Source organism: Chrysemys picta, chromosome 7, assembly GCF_011386835.1.
Source record: "Chrysemys picta bellii isolate R12L10 chromosome 7, ASM1138683v2, whole genome shotgun sequence".
Classification (NCBI taxonomy): domain Eukaryota; kingdom Metazoa; phylum Chordata; order Testudines; family Emydidae; genus Chrysemys; species Chrysemys picta.
The window spans coordinates 83,164,606-83,180,907 of NC_088797.1; positions in this window are offsets into that span (position 1 = coordinate 83,164,606).

A 16,302-nucleotide genomic window follows, 5' to 3' on the forward strand; every position below is an offset into this window, starting at 1 on the left:
ATCTGCTGACAAATGTAATGAAGTCACCTATTTTTTGATACAGATAATTAATGTCAGCAGCGTATCAAAACACGTTTGCATATGGTGTGTTCCAAGAAAGCTTGGAACCAATGAGACTATAATGTGTTCATACATTCCCCAGGCTGAACTACCCAGACGAGGCTGAGTTAGTTATATGGAAATCAGTGAGACACAGAGGGCCAGCTTCTTGAAGCCATCCTTTGCTCACGCTGTGCACCTGAAGGATAGGGTTGGAGATGGAAAGAATTAGCTTACATCCAGCCTTGTACCCTCCTGATCCTTGGGCTGTTGAGACAAACTTATTGGGTTCTGAGGCACAACTTTGACCAGCCTGATGGAGAGATGCATTCATTTATAGAAATATCTCAAAAAGGAAATAGAGGCTCACTACTTGGTCCATTTAAAATTGATGTTGGACCGGGCGGTATTATAATAATAGTATGACAGGAAGCAATCCTGTACGGGTAGTAACATGCACTACATGGATATCCTAATAGGACTTTCCCATTTCTAGAACAAGTACCTCAGCTCTGCTAATACCTCATTGCATCACTCCAGTGGCATAAAGGGAACTGGCAGTTGAGGATTCCCCAGTGCGAGGAATCTTTAATGGGTGCCGAGCCAACTTCTTCAGCTCTACTTCACTTGGTCCCTGCTGTAAGCCCATCCCTCCCCCGGCATAAGTGGTGAGTAGTGAATGTGCCAGAGATGAGAGGAGGTGTGGCTGCAGTGTACTATGATCTCCCAGTGCCTCATGGCATAGCAGCCCCTAAAGGGTTATTATACATTTACAGTAATTAATAGAAAACAGAAGCTAGGAATTGTAGAAAATTGATGAGGAAAGCAAAATGAGAAATTTATGCCCAGCATGGTTAAGGACAATAAGAAGGAGTTTTTAAAGTATATTAGGAACAAAAGGAATCCTAAAAATGGTATTGGTCCATTACTAGATGGAAATGGTAGAATTGACTATAATTATACAGGAAAGTCAGAAGAGTTCAATAAATATGTTTGTTCTGAATTTGGGGGAGGGGGAGAAACAGATGTAGTGATCTATGATGTTGATTAAACACTTTTAATTCCAACAGTAACTTGGGAAGATGTATAACGGCAGCTACTAAAGCTAGACATTTTTAAATCAGCAGGTCCTGATAACTAGCATCCAAGAGTTTTAAAAAGAACTGGCTAAGGAGCTGTTTGAACTGTTAATTTGATTTTAAGCAAGTCTTGAACTCTGGGGAAGGGCCAGAAGATTGGAAGAAAGCTAATGTTGTGTCCGTATTTAAAAAGGGTAAAAAGGATGACCTAGGTAATTATAGACCTGAAAGCCTGACATTTATCCTTGGAAAAATAATGGAACCATTGATACATGATTCAATTAATAAAGAATTGAAGGAGGGTAATATAATTAATGCCAATCAACATAGAAAACTGACCCATATCTTTTTTTATGAGATTACAAGTTTGGTTGATAGAGGTAATAGTGTTGATGTAATCCACTTAGACTTCTGTAAGATGTTTGACTTGCTAACACATGATATTCTGATTAAGAAACTAGAACAATACAAAATTAACATGGCACACATTAAATAGATTTAAAAATTGCTAACTGATAGGTCTCAAAATGTAATTAAATGGAGGAATCATCTTCAAGTAGGTATGTTTCTAGTGGGGTCACATAGGGATTGGTGCTTGACCCTACATTATTTAAAATTATCAATGAAACAATAACAATAAAACAGTTATCAATAAAACAATTAGAGATAAATTTTGCCAATAAAACAAAGATTGGGGGAATGGTAAATAATGAAGAGGACAGGACACTGTTAAAGAATGGTCTGGATCACATGGTAAGCTGGGCGCAAGCAAACAATATGCATTTAAATACAGCTAAACAAAAAGTTGTACATCTAGGAACAAAGAATGTAGGCCATATTTAGAGGTTGGAGAATCAATTCTGGGGAGAAATGACTGAAAAGGATTTGCATGTCATGGTGGATAATTAGCTGAATATGAGCTCCCAATGTGATGCAGCATGCAAAAGGGCTTATGCGATCCTTGGATATGTGATGTGCTTGGATATATTGTGTAAACTGGGGACTCTTGAGTAAGATGTAGGAAAGTTATTTAACCTCTATATCTGGCACTGGTGCGACCACTATTGGAGTACCATGTCCAGTTGTGGTGTCCACTGTTCAAGAAGGATGTTAATAAACTGGATAGGATTCCGAGAAGAGACATGAGAATGATCGAAATATTAGAAAACATGCCTTATAGTGAAAGGCACCAGGGGCTGAATCTGTTTAGCTTAACAAAGAGAAGGTTAACAGGTGAGTTGAACACAGTCTATAAGTACCTAAATGGGCAACAAAAAATTGATGAAAAAGGGCTCTTCAATCTAGTAGATGAAGGACTATCAAGCTCCAATGGCTAGAAGTTGAAGCTAGTCAAATTCAGACTACAACTAAGGGTAATTAACCACTGGAACAACTTACTAAGGGATCTTCTGGGTGTGCTTCCTCACTGGAAATTTTTAAATAAGGAGTGGATGTTTTTCTAAAATAAAATTGCCTACTTCAAGCAGGAATTAATTCTGGGAAGTCCTATGGCCTGTTTTATGAAGGAGGTCAGACTAGATGGTTACAATCGACTCTTCTGGTTCTATAATCTATGAAATCAGTGACATTTAGATCAATGAAACTAGTTGCCTAAGTTGTTCCAAAGCAAAACTGGCGCCTGGCTGTCCTCACTCAAACTCGATTCCAAGCACTGTTCTGTACATCTGAGGAGTCAGCTCTGTGTACAGTGGAAGTACTTAAAAAGTGCATTAACTTCAGTTTTAGTTGTGAATGCATGTCAGTGGAAGAAGTGAGGCTAGAAATCCGCGTCTTTTGGCTTCCTGCTCACAGCATCTTCCTGTAGGACAAAAAAGGTATTTTGATCAGAAGATAAGGAGGATCTGTTTTGTCTGTGTCCTGTCTGGAGGTCCAGTTTTGTGCTAGTGTTACAGCTAGTGCACTGTAGATTTACACTCTGGCTTGCTGTGCACTGAAGCTCTGTGTAGACAATCTCACAGTCAACAAAGGAACTCCGAGGAAAAGAGGGCAGCGGGAGCTGCAAGTAGTATCCAGTGCTGTACTGTCAACATGCTCAGTATTGGGGGGAGGGATAGCTCAGTGGTTTAAACCTTGGCCTACTAAACCTAGAGTTGTGAGTTCAAGCCTTGAGGGAGCCACTTAGGGATCTGGGGCAAAATCAGTACTTAGTCCTGCTGGTGAAGGCAGGGGGCTGGACTCAATGGGTTTTCGGGGTCCCTTCCAGTTCTATGAGATAGGTATATCTCCATATAAATATATATATATTGTTTGTGAGCAGAATATAAACCCTTTCTAGTGAAATGCAGCTTCATGTAAGTTTTTCTGAGGCGTACTGCCTGCCCAGTTGGATATGGGAAAGCAAATTTGTTCAAATGCGAACTGCCCAGTCCCTCACCCTGCCTCTCTTTGAGCACATACTCCCATTATACACAAGGTTTACCCATAAGAGAGGATGGGGGAACTGGGAAGAAACCCTCTGGTTAAAATTGATTAGCAGCACATTATTGCCTAAATTTTCTGATTTAAGTGGGCAAATAGAAAATGATGTACAATGTCCACACATTAGGAATCAGGATTAAAACTTTTAGGAAAAGATAATTTAATGATAAAATTGTAATTTAAAATCTATAGATTGAAAGTGTTTTAAATATTTTCAACTGAAAGACAGACAGAAAGGAGAACTGTTTCCCTTAGGGCAAGAATGACAAACTTAATCTTTTCTATCTTGTTCACTATAAATCAGCCACGCCAGGGTGCCCTGCAGAAGGGGTGGGAGGCTGGTAGTGAACTCTGCATGTTACCTAATATTTTGTAGCTTTAGGGTTCTGAACATGATCCAATTAAAGTCAATGGTGGTAGGAATGGGGCTAATAACCACCCAATTGTTACTTATTTAATTCGTTTTGCCTAAAGCATACAACAGAGGCTCTTTCATCTGCTAGTGGAGTTATATCTCCAAATACTTACAATTTCTGTCAATTCCATAACGTCTGTTTGACCTAGGACATCTCTCATAGAATAGCCAAAACTCAACCAATACCCACCCTCCTGGACAGGAAAGAGAGTAACTGTATCTAGGAGGCTGCTTCCCTCCACCCTATCAAAGCAGGGCGTCGTAGCTACAGCGGGAAAGTCAGGAAGTGCCTATGGCCTGTTATTCTCCTGTATGGGTGCACTGTGAAAAGTGAGGAAAGATTGCTTTCAATATGCCATTTGTCTGCTCAAATTTCTGTGGAGGACATTTTTCTGTGGCTTGCGTATGGCCATTAAGAAAGCTGACTGTGTACAATCACTTGTACAATTAGGGGTAAGTCATCTGAAATGTTATAATTACTGGTGAGAGTCAGCTACTTGCTATTGATGGAGAAGGTAGTGTTGAAGTTTGATTTTTTAGGCAGTCTTTGGATGCCTTAACTTCATTTTCCTATGTTCAAACGTTTTCGCTTCTTTGACTTCAGTCAAATTACTCTAGATTTATGCTGGTGAAACAGAGAATTTGGCCCAATATATCTAAAAATAAAACTGAAATGTCAATGAGAATTGCTTTAAATGAATATTGTCATTTGTGTATAGTAATACATATGATACTTTTTTTTAGTTCTAACCATTTGCCATTATTACAATACAATTCAATCCCTTGTATGCAATTTCTATTACTGAGTGTTCAGATGAGGGAAAGGCATGAGTTAATCCAATTATTTTCATTCCTAATTATGAATTTGTGTTTATGATACAGCACTTAATCTATCTCGTGTCATTTTAGAAATATTAAATATTATACATTTAAAATTGACTCTCCTTGAAGTTGGTAAAACAAAGAGAGAGATTGGTTAACCATCTCCACTTCTGAATGAGTCCATTCCTCGTTTTATTCCAAGGATGTCTGAATGTTTGATGTCCCAACAACATTAACTTTACTGAAGTTTAAAAAAAAAAAAAAAAAAGTGTCTGGCCTCAATCCCAGTTCTCCATGTGGCCCTCTGACTCTCTCTCTCTCGCTCCCACCAATGTTGGGAGGTGTCGTAAATTGGCCTCATATATTTTTCTGGTTTGTTTTTTGTGCCCCATCAAAAGTTGGTTAATAGGATGTAATTGCTGAAGAGTGTTTCTCTTTAGTGGTGTGGAAGCAGAGAAAGAACTGACAGGAAGGGGATGCAATGCATGACAGTTCTTTCTCTGCTTCCACAGTGGACACTCCCTCACTGCTTCCACTCTGTAGAGGAAGCTGGTATTTGATGACCTTTTGCACCAGCGATTTTGTTTCCTGAAGCAGAAAATTAAGTTTTCTCCTTTTTACTGTGGAGAAACCAATGTGTGTCCCATATTCATGCAAGACTGTCCTGACATACAAGCTGCAGAATGTGAAAACAGTGTGTCTTAGCAGCCAGGGCAGCAGAAGGCAGATTTGTAGCAGAATCTATATCAGAAATGGATGCAATGGGTCTGATTCTCATTTATACTGGGGCCCCTTTAAACTGGCCTGGCTGTGCTAGGATGTCCTAAAGTGGGCATTCACTGACAGAGGGGTGTAGTGTGACCACAGTGTAAATGAGACTCAGACCCCATATCATCTCTTTCAGACCAGTATCTTGCAATGAATGTTCAGAGTTCTACAAGATTTCTGAACCTTACTAGTACGAACCAGAATGGGGTCATGAAGTATCTTTACATAGCAAAAAAAACAAACAAACAGGGCAGCACGTCTCAGAGCCAAGGACAAGTGACTTGGATGCATGGTGCTCGCTCTACAGGGCTAAAAATAGTACTGTAGACTTCGGGCTCAGGCTGGAACCTGGGCTCCGCGACCCTGCCCTCTTGTCAAGACTTAGAGCCCAAGCTGCAGCCTGAGCCCAGACACCTATACTTGTATTTTTAGCTCTTCGGCAGAAGCCCTGCAAGCCCAGATCATTTGACTGGGCTCTGAGTAGGGTGACCACGTTTACAAAAGGCAAAAGCGGTACACATGCAGGAGACCCCCCCATGACCCTGCCCCCTGCTCCTCCTCTTCCCTTTGAGGCCCTGCCCCCTGGCCAGGCCGTAAGCCAGAGCCAGGCTGTGGTTAGAGCCACCCAAGGAGCCTGGGCTGCTGTGGGGAGCCCCGGACCTTCCATGTACCATGGAAAGGATGCCGGGGTGCCTGAAAGCTGCCTCCTGCCCTTGGCATGGGACCTCGGGTGGGAGAGGAGGAACAGGGGTGGAGCCTCAGTCCCCCCTCCACACACACACCGGGAAGGGGCTGGCGCCTCCCCAGAGCCTCCGGCAGGGAATCCAGGACAAATGCTGTCCAGAAGTCATTCAGCCTGGGATTGGGACTTGAACTCTGCATTTCAGGACTGTCCCGCCCAATTTGGCATGGGTGGTCACCCTAGTTCTGAGACTTGCTGCAGTGGAATTGTTTTTGTTGTATAGATGTATAAGTAACCTCAGTCACGACAAGTGTGAATATTGTAAGCACAGATGTAAAAAATAAGACAGAATTTGTCCCCAGTGGGTCGGTTTCAGTATGGACTGCAGAAAGTAGGGGCCTGATCTTCAGCTTGTATAAATCCATGTAGGGCTATCAACATCAACAGAGCCATGCAGAATTATACCAACTGAAAATCAGGCTATAGTTGCTTGGAATTGTGACCTGTAAATTTCACAGGAGTGCTATTTTGCCAGTAGCCCTCTTAATGAGGTTCCCAACCCTCACACTGCTCACATTATAATTATTTGTTTAATCTTCAGACTTTGTCGGGTGTTATCTTGCCAGTTCTCCCACTTTAGCCAGATTAGGCTCATCTGGATGAGCTGTGTAATGCCTCGCTAGATCATGTTGGTTACTGCTTCTCCGGGCCCTGTATCTGCATGTGGAGATTCAGAAGTCCACTTATTTAAACAATTATTTTTAATATTAACACAGTCTTACAGTGGATTAATCCACTCTGCCCAATTCATAGCTGATTCAAATTAGTTTTTTTTCTTGGTTCTTTCTCAATGGGAACTTTATTCCTCCCATAACAGTCTTCATATTAAAATTTTCTACCTGAAGTTTATTCAGCTCCTGTTGTATGCATGTTACTCAAACTGCTATTGTGCACATCCTCGATGAGCTGAGGCAGCCTAAAGCGGTTTCCTGTCCAATTAATGACAGTATTTTGCCTATACGTCTCAAGTGAAAGATTGAAGCTATGTGTAAAAATTAGTCATAAGTACCATGTTCTAGTTTGTTCATCAGTAGATGGTACAGCCTTTCCTTTATCCTACTCATCCAAAGTTAATCAAAAAGAAAATGTTTAAATTAGGCTGGGTTTCATAAGAATATAAGAATAGCCATACTGATTACCGGAGAGGTAACAGTGCGAGAGGATACCCCAACATCATCTGGAAGGAGGGTCCCAACTATGGGAAGGTTTCCCTCTGCTCCTGTTGACTGCTCTCCTTCCCTGAGCCTTTCATCCTCCTTAACAGCGCAGCGGCTTTCTGACTGGAGGTCAGTCAAAATTAATGATGTATAAATTTTTTTTCTGGTAGAATATATGGAATAGTGAAAATCTAACCCTTTTTCTAGCCAGAACAAAAGTGCAAAGTAATCCAATCAAATGAATAGAAATGACACAGAGGAGCATTACACTCATATTAGAGATGTTTTGAATCTTGTTATTCATGCTCTGTTGTTGGCAGACGGCTTAATGTATTAAAACAGGCAAGAGAGCATTGCAGGCAGCGTGGCTTCATAGGAGTACAAATGGAGACAGTTCAGGCAGTAGCTCATTGTAGTTTGGGGACTGACTGAGAGAAGAAAATGACTCTGTGTCACACTTAATTAGCATAGTAGCCATGCAATGCATAGACAAAGCTTAATGACAAACATTGCCCTGGCAGACTGAACATGGGCTAACTTGTACAAAGTGTACAATACTTTTCAGTTCTTTGGACTGCATACTGTACAGGAGACATATGTCACTTTTTTACAAAGTGAGGCAGACTCAAAAAGAAGACAACCATTACAGAAGCAAGGGATATCGAAAGAGAGGAGAAAATTGTAGTTAGGCCATTCCACTCACATTGTGGATTTCATACATAGTGGTCCAAACTTCTGCTCTGATGTACTTCCTGGATTTCTATGTCAATGTATGAAATAATAATTTCTACAGCTCTGTGCAAAAGATAATAAGAGATTATGTTACCGAGCCCTTTTGGCTGTTTCTCAATGCCAGCAATATTTTGGACTGCAGCTGACAGGAGAAACAAGTCCTTCCACCCTTTCCCCCCCCATTCCCCACATTTACAGAAAATTAATGCTCCTTCTTGCAGTCAGCTTGCTTTAGTCATATTCAACAGTGGGGTCCTCTTCTTCAGAGTTCAAGCAAATTAATAGAGTTGGGGTCTCTCTCTGATGCCTCCAGTGGAAAAATGATCCTAATAGGCTTGCTTCCCCAGTCTGCTGTGGCCACTTTTTGCTTCAGGCTGTATGAAGTAGCCTTAAACCAGTTGGGGAGTCCCAGCACAGAATTCCCCCTGTGGAGGTGGAATCTTCATAAGCATTGAGCAAGGGGACACAGTGTAGCTGCCTCCTATACCTGCTGCTCACCCTCACTCACCATAAGGGGGAAAATGGGGTATATCAGAGGTGGGGCTGGAGGGTTATTGGGGATGGGAGCAGGGGTGGCAGAGCTGAGCTGTACAATGTAGTCTCTGATGGACTAAGGGACTTTACAGAAGCAGTGCCAACAGCAAAAATTAGAGCCTGTGCCTGGGCCAGACAGTTGGAGTCAATATCTTGTGAACACCACCACCACTGAGCTGTGTCTGGATGTAAAGGAGAATCAGGGCCAATATGTCTCTTAAAAATGCATATCAAGGGCAGTAGGCAGTGTATACTCCATTGTGATGATTATTTCAGCTAACTAGCCAGCTTCTGAAATACATCATTTGCCAGAATAAGGCCAGATGTGTCAATCTGTTCTCCAGAGTATTGCATCAAGAAATTATAGAAATGTAGGGCTGGAAGTGACCTCAAGAAGTCATCTAGTCCATCTCCCAGTGCAGAGGCAGGACCAAGTATAACTGGGCCATCACTGACATGTTTGTCTAATCCCTTCTTAAAGCCTCCAGTGATGAGGATTCCACAACCCCTCTTCCTGTGCTTAACTATCCTTATAGATAGACAGCTTTTCTTAATATCTAACCTGAATCTCCCATGCTGCAGATTAATCCAATTACTTCTTTTCCTACCTGGAGAACAATTGATCACGTCCTCTTTAAAACAGCTTTTAACATTTTTGAAGACTGTTATTAGGTTGCCCCATCCCTCAGTCTTCTTTTCTCAAGAATAACATACTCTCTGGGTTTATTTTTAACCTCTCCTCATAGGTCATGTTTTCTAAGCCTTTATTATTTTTGTTGCTCTCCTCTGGATCCTTTCCAATTTGTCCACAATTTTTGAAGTGTGGTGCCCAAAACTGGACCCAATACTCCAACAGAGGCCTCACCTATGACAAGTACAGCAGAACAATTACCTCCTTTGTCTTATGCATGACATTCCTATTAATACCCCAGAATATTTACCTTTTTTGCAACTGCATCACATTGTTGGCTCCTATATAGTTTGTCATCCACTATAACTTTTTCAGCAGTACTACTGCCTAGTCAATTATTCCCCATTTTGTGGTTGTGCTTTGTCCTCTGCACTTATCTTTATTGAATTTAATAATGTTGATATAAGTCAGACCAATGCTCCAATTTATCTAGGTCCTTTTGAATTCTAAACCTGTTCTCTAGAATGCTTGCAACCCCTCCCAGCTTGGCATTATCTGCACATTTTATCAGTGTACTTTCCACTCCATTGTCCAAGTCATTAATGAAAATACTGAATAGTACTGAACTCAGGAAACACCTCTGCAGGACCCCCAGTAGATATGCCCTCCGAGTTTGATAGTGAACTTTTGATAACCCCTCTTTCAGGCTGTTTTTTCAACGAGTTGTGTAGACCATATTTCCCTAGTTTGCTTATGAGAATGTCAAGTGGGACTATTTCAACATATACTGTTTTCCCCCTATCGATTAGGCCAGTAATCCTGTTGAAGAAGTGAATTAGCTTTACAAATTAGTTTTGTTCTTGACAAATCCACGTTGACTATTATTTGCCACCCTATTATCCTCTAGGTGTTTATAAATTGGTTGATTAATAATTTGTTCCAGTATCATTCCAGGTATTGAAGCTGGTCTGTAATTCGCTCAGTCCTGTTTGTTCCTCTTTTTAGGCTAGGTACTATGTTTGCCCTTCTTCAGTCCTCTGGGACCTCACCTATCCTCCAGGACCTCTCAAAGATATTTGCTAATGATTCAAAGATTGCATCAGCTTGTTTTTAAGTACCCTACGATGAATTTTGTGAGACATGGAGGAAGGCTACTAATGGAGTTGCTCAGGGATTGGTTTTGGGATAATTCTTATTTAATATTTTATTAAAAGCTTGGGACACAAAGTAGGAGGGTGCCAGTGAAATTGATGATACAAAGTTGAGAGGCATCTTCAATACAGAGGAGGATTGGAATATTATTTAGGAAGATCTGGATGACCTTGAAGACTGGAATTGCAGCAGTGGGATGAAATTCAATAGTATGAAGTGGGAGGTCATGCATTTAGGTTCTAATAATAAGAATTTCTGCTACAAGCCAGGGGCTTATCAGTTGGAAGCATCGGGTGAGGAGAGAGACCTAGGTCTGTGGGTTGATCACAGGATGTCTATGAGCCACTAATGTAATGCAGCTGTGAAGAAGGCAACTGCAATAGAGGGTGAAGAGCTGTTTAGGACAATGTTGGCAAAAGAACAAATGGATATAAACTGGCCACGAACAAATTCAGGCTGGAAATTAGAAGGTTTTTAAGCATCAGAGGGGTGAGTTTCTGAAACAACATCCTGTGAATAATGTGCATTAGCTTTGTCAAGTAGTGTCAGGCTAAACAGTGTTAGACCTAAAACTTCTGGAAGTTGTAAGAAATGAATACAGTTGAATCCTTCAAGCATAATCTAGCTAGGAAGCTTTATAGACTAAAAAGGAAACTCTGTAACGATAGATACAGACTTGTGGTAACTATGCTCTGCAACCAAATACCTCTTTAAGCTAACTTAAGCATTTTTGAGTTTAGCAAATTGACCACAATTAGCCACATAGAGTAGAGATGAGCTGAGCACAGGTGCACAGTTCATGGATTCAAAACAACCGCAAATACCACACTAAAACATTTGGCCACCTTCTTTGGTTGACCTGTTTTGAAACACAGCCAGCAAATACCATATAAATAAGGTGTAAAGACGCAAGTGTTTTGTGTGTGTGTGTTGACCTAAAAGAGATCACTCTTTGTCAGGCTCACATACACCCCCTGAACCAAAGGGACTTGCGCTCACCGACTATCTGTGCCTGGCCAGTGCAGGAAACGGTTGACTGAAGGTAATGTATCTTTGGAATAACGCAGGGTAAGATTTCAGAGTAAAGAGGTCTGGTTGTGCTCGAGCTAGTTAATCTTAAGTCTGTATTAATACTATAGTTTAATTATATTTGTAAATTGTTTAAGTTGTTTAAAAATAGTAGTAGTCAATAGTTAATCAACATATAGTAACTGTATATGTTTTGTGCCTTGCTGGAAGCAGGTACAGAGCTGGTGAAGCTAGTAGTTTATAAACCATAATAGTTTTACAAGTCACTGTGCCTGTCTTCAGTATAAGTTACCATCAAGTTTATCATAAAAGTCAATAAAAGTTTATAAGTTGTTATATAAGGTTAGAGGTAGGTTAAGGTTAATAAAATATAGTTAATCAATGTATTAGTATTGCATATAGAACTGTATTTGTTGAGGGTGGTTACAGTACATGTGAAGTTATTAGGCAATCAGTAACAGAATATCAGGGTTGAAAGGGACCTCAGAAAGTCATCTAGTCCAACCCCCTGCTCAAAGAAGGATGAATCCCCAACTAAATCCCCAAATCCCTAAACAGCCCTCTCAAAGATTGAACTCACAACCCCGGGTTTAGCAGGCCAATGCTTAAACCACTGAGCTATCTCTCCCCCATTGGGTGTGCTTGTGACTATTTTCAATATTATTTACCCTTTATATGTGCACTTATAGGAATAACTAGTTAATGCATAATATTACTTGTACTTGTGCTTGTCTCCAGTATAACTTGCCATTTGTATTAATCCTCACTCAGTGCTGGTCTTTAATTCTGTTTTTCTTATTCAGTCTGTGTTGCCTTTATAGTTGTAAGTCATTAAAAACCTTTCTTTAGAATAATTAGTTGTTTAGTTTTTCTTTTGCAGACACTACTCAACCTCATTATATCTGTGTTGGGTGATGGGAAGTAGCAATCACCCAGAGCCTCACTAGGGCCCTGATGTGACTCCCCGTAGGGCTTTGACGTGTGCCTCCTCCTTCCATTAATTTCCACGCCTCCCAATAGCGGGTGTGGAGGAAAACAACTTAATTAGTTTCAAGAGAGAGATGGACAAAATTCTGAGTGATGGAGTTACTTATGATGGTAGGGTGCAGGGCTCAGCAGCCCAGGGGCTTACTTCCAGGTTGTTTTATGTTACTAACAGCTCATGCTTCAGGTTTTCAGCCAGCCACCTGAAGGATCAGGAAGGGATTCCTCTTCCCCCACCACACAAAATGTATTCTGGGAGGGTTTTTTTCACCTTCCTCTGGAGCATCAGGGATGGCCATAGCTGGAGATGGGCTATTGGGCGGGTAGGGCCAGGGCTCTGAAGTGGCACTGAGCATTCTCTCTCACACGTGCCTGGCTGGCTGGTAGCTGTTCACACGCTGTAACTCAGGGGTCAGCAACCTTTCAGAAGTGGTGTGCTGAGTCTTCATTTTTTCACTCTAATTTAAGGTTTTGTGTGCCAGTAATACATTTTAACGTTTTTTAGAAGGTCTCTTTCTAGAAGTCTATATTCTATAACTAAACTATTGTTGTATGTAAAGTAAATAAGGTTTTTAAAATGTTTAAGAAGCTTCATTTAAAATTAAATTAAAATGCAGAGCCCCCCAGACCAGTGGCCAGGACCCGGGCAGTCTGAGTGCCAGTGAAAATCAGCTCATGTGCTGCCTTCGGCACGTGTGCCATAGATTGCCTACCCCTGCTCTAACTGATCACCATATGTGGAGTAGGACAGGAATTTTCCCTCAGGTCAGACTGGCAGTAAGCTTGGGTTCTTTTTGCCTTTCTCTGCAGGAGGTGGATGTGGGTCACTTGCCAGAATTGTCTGGGTATATCTCACTTAATCAGTTCCCCCCATTTCAGTGTTCTCAGGCACTGCTGCATCTTAATGTAACAATATGAAAGTGCTAGCAGATGCTTTCCAGCACATACTTTATCCTGGAGAGAACTGTTTGGAAGGGACACTTCTTATATAAGTGTCTGGGAAGCCATAGGGTGAAGAAGGCATTTTGCAAGCAGCCACGATGAAGCTGGAGTTTGTCAATTGATCTTGTGTCAGAGTGAGACCTTACATTGCAGATTATCCAGACTCAACAAAGCATAAAACACTCGGTCCCTCCTATTCTCTGCTGAGGCACATAATAGTCTAATCTCCTGTGGGCTGTGATACTTTGATCTCATTTCTGTTGTTGGATTTATTGTACAGGTGCTGGGTGGTGTTAGTGGCCTGTGATATACAGGAGGTCAGTATATTGGGTGGTCCATTCTGGCCTTAAACTCTATGACTATGACTTGAATATATCTAACTTAAGAAAATATTTTTCACCTGTTCTTTTCCTAGTCTGCCTTGTGTTTCTTTTCCTTTGTTGTTTATGTTAATTGGGTTAAGCATCTAGACGTAATTTACTTTTTTTGCAGAAGACAAGCAAAGTAGGGATTAAACATGTCAGTCTTCTTGATGTTGCCCATAATTAGCTCTCCTTCTTTGCAACCTCAGCAACATTAGCAGATTTGATTGAGACAGACTGTCTGTGGGTTGTTGCCTCAGATGGCTCAAGTCTTTACACAGACATCGCACTATGTTACAATCAGAGCACCATCTAAAATGGAAATATTATTAGGCAGTATATATTCATTCACTGCTTTCTTCTCCTTAAGTAGAAGCCAAGGTATATTATAACAAGGGGACTTCCAAACACCAAGCTTAGTTTTATGCTAAGCCTCTAGTGACAAATGAAATTCAAATGATTTGAATAATTGCTTAATCCTTGAATAGTTTTGATATTTAACTGTTCTGACATGTCTCCTTTTCTCTATCTCTTATCCATGCTTCTGCAGCACCAATCATTGTCTTACCCTGCCTTCAGCCAAAGCAAACCCTTCCCCTTCTCCAGTCTTTCCCTAGTCAACCATCACTCCCCATATTGAACCTCAATTAACTCTCTCCCAGTAAGTTTCATGCTCTCTAATTCTTTGTGATCCCCCAGAATCATTGTATTTGCTGATGAAATTCCATGATGGTGCATTCGTCCACTGAGGCTGACACCCCGACCAAAGGAGAGTGCTGTTTAAGGATTAATATAGAAATCCCTGCTATAATAAAAATATTTTCTGAAACCTTATATGAAGCCTCAAGGGTAAAGATAAAGAGGGAAAGTGTACATTGCACCTTGGAGATCCCTTGTCCTTAAATTATGGGACAGAGTGAAGTACAATAGTCATTAATTAACTAGTAAACCACTTGATATTGCATATCTCTACAGTGTCACCTGTTGTTTACGTCTCTAAAATAAACAGTCCAAGTCATTTTTAGTCCTTTATTTGATAAGCCCTCAGAAATCTTCTACTGTAGTAGCTCTTTTCTGAATTCAGCAATGTCCTTCTGAGAATGCACTAACGCAATAAACTAAACTCGAGACAATATTCAGCGCACTGACAGAATCATTTATACAAGGCCACTTCGATATTTTCTGTGTTATTTTCTATCCCATTTATACTGCAACCTATTATCCTTCATCTTGTCCTCCTTAAGTCTTCATCACCAGCCAATGCTCCCTTCCTTGGCAAAAATACCAGACATGAGTCTCCCCTCGGAACACCAGGTTAGACAACCACATTCTTTTATTATCAGCCCCTTATCTTCACTAGTTCATTGTTCAAAATCATCACCTGCTAGTCCATGCCCTCTGCATAAAAGCATTCTAAATCACTCAGTACTTCATGTAGATAAATCATGACTCCGTTTCTGCACTCCTTACTCCAGCAAAACTTCTAGTACATTCACTAGGAATTTTGCCTGAGTAAGGAGCGCCCCAAGCCCTATGTTCCTTGTTCACACAGACATAGTTACCGATGATGTGCCAAGGATTTGGAAAGAACTGAGTCTGTGCCCAGTTCTAGTTTTCCCTAGGGGAGGGCTTCCTGAATGTCTAAAAGGCTGTGTTGTTAGCTCTCCCACTGTGATTGCAGGGGTGAAGACGCTGAATTTTTAACAAGGAGGAAATTTCTCCAGAATGTTCAGTAGTTATTAAGTGGATTCACATTAAGTGAATCTATATTAAAGCAAAAAACCAAACCAGAGACTTGTAAACTATCTGACTAAAAATCCCTTGTGGCTGTTGCTCAGGTTTTTCTCTCTTGTCCATTGTGACGGTATCGTTTCACTTGTTCTTCTCTCATTATAGTCTTTCTGTCATCTTGTGAGGACTAGTGTCTTAGGCTTTTTGAAAATGGAAATCAATTATACACCAGTTCACCTTTTCCCGCTATTTTTTATATGTTCAAAGAATTCTATATTGATTAAAAGCTCTTTTTACTGTGAAGTGAGCTAGAAGAATGTGTATTTTTGTAACTTATCAAGAGGTGTATTTTTTTCATTTTACTTGACTTTAGGCAGGCAACAGTAAAAACGCACCAGTTATCCTAACAATTCCACTACCTAGGTTTCTAAAAATTTAAAAAATCAGGTTTCTCCCTTATATAAAAATAATTCACACACATATATTCTGCTTTTTATAGTGACCATTTATTTATTTAAATATATGTGAGTAAAAAAACTGGTTCCAAAACTCCAGAACAAATAATGTTTAAAATAATGATAATTATGCTGCACTTTTCATCTGAGAATCTCAAAATGCTTTACCAAAGTTAATTAAATACATTTCACAAGCCAATTGTGTGGTATGTCAGTGTTGTTGTTTTGTACTGAGACACACAATGTCTCTGTGACTTGCCCAATTTCACACAACATTTAGTTGGAATAT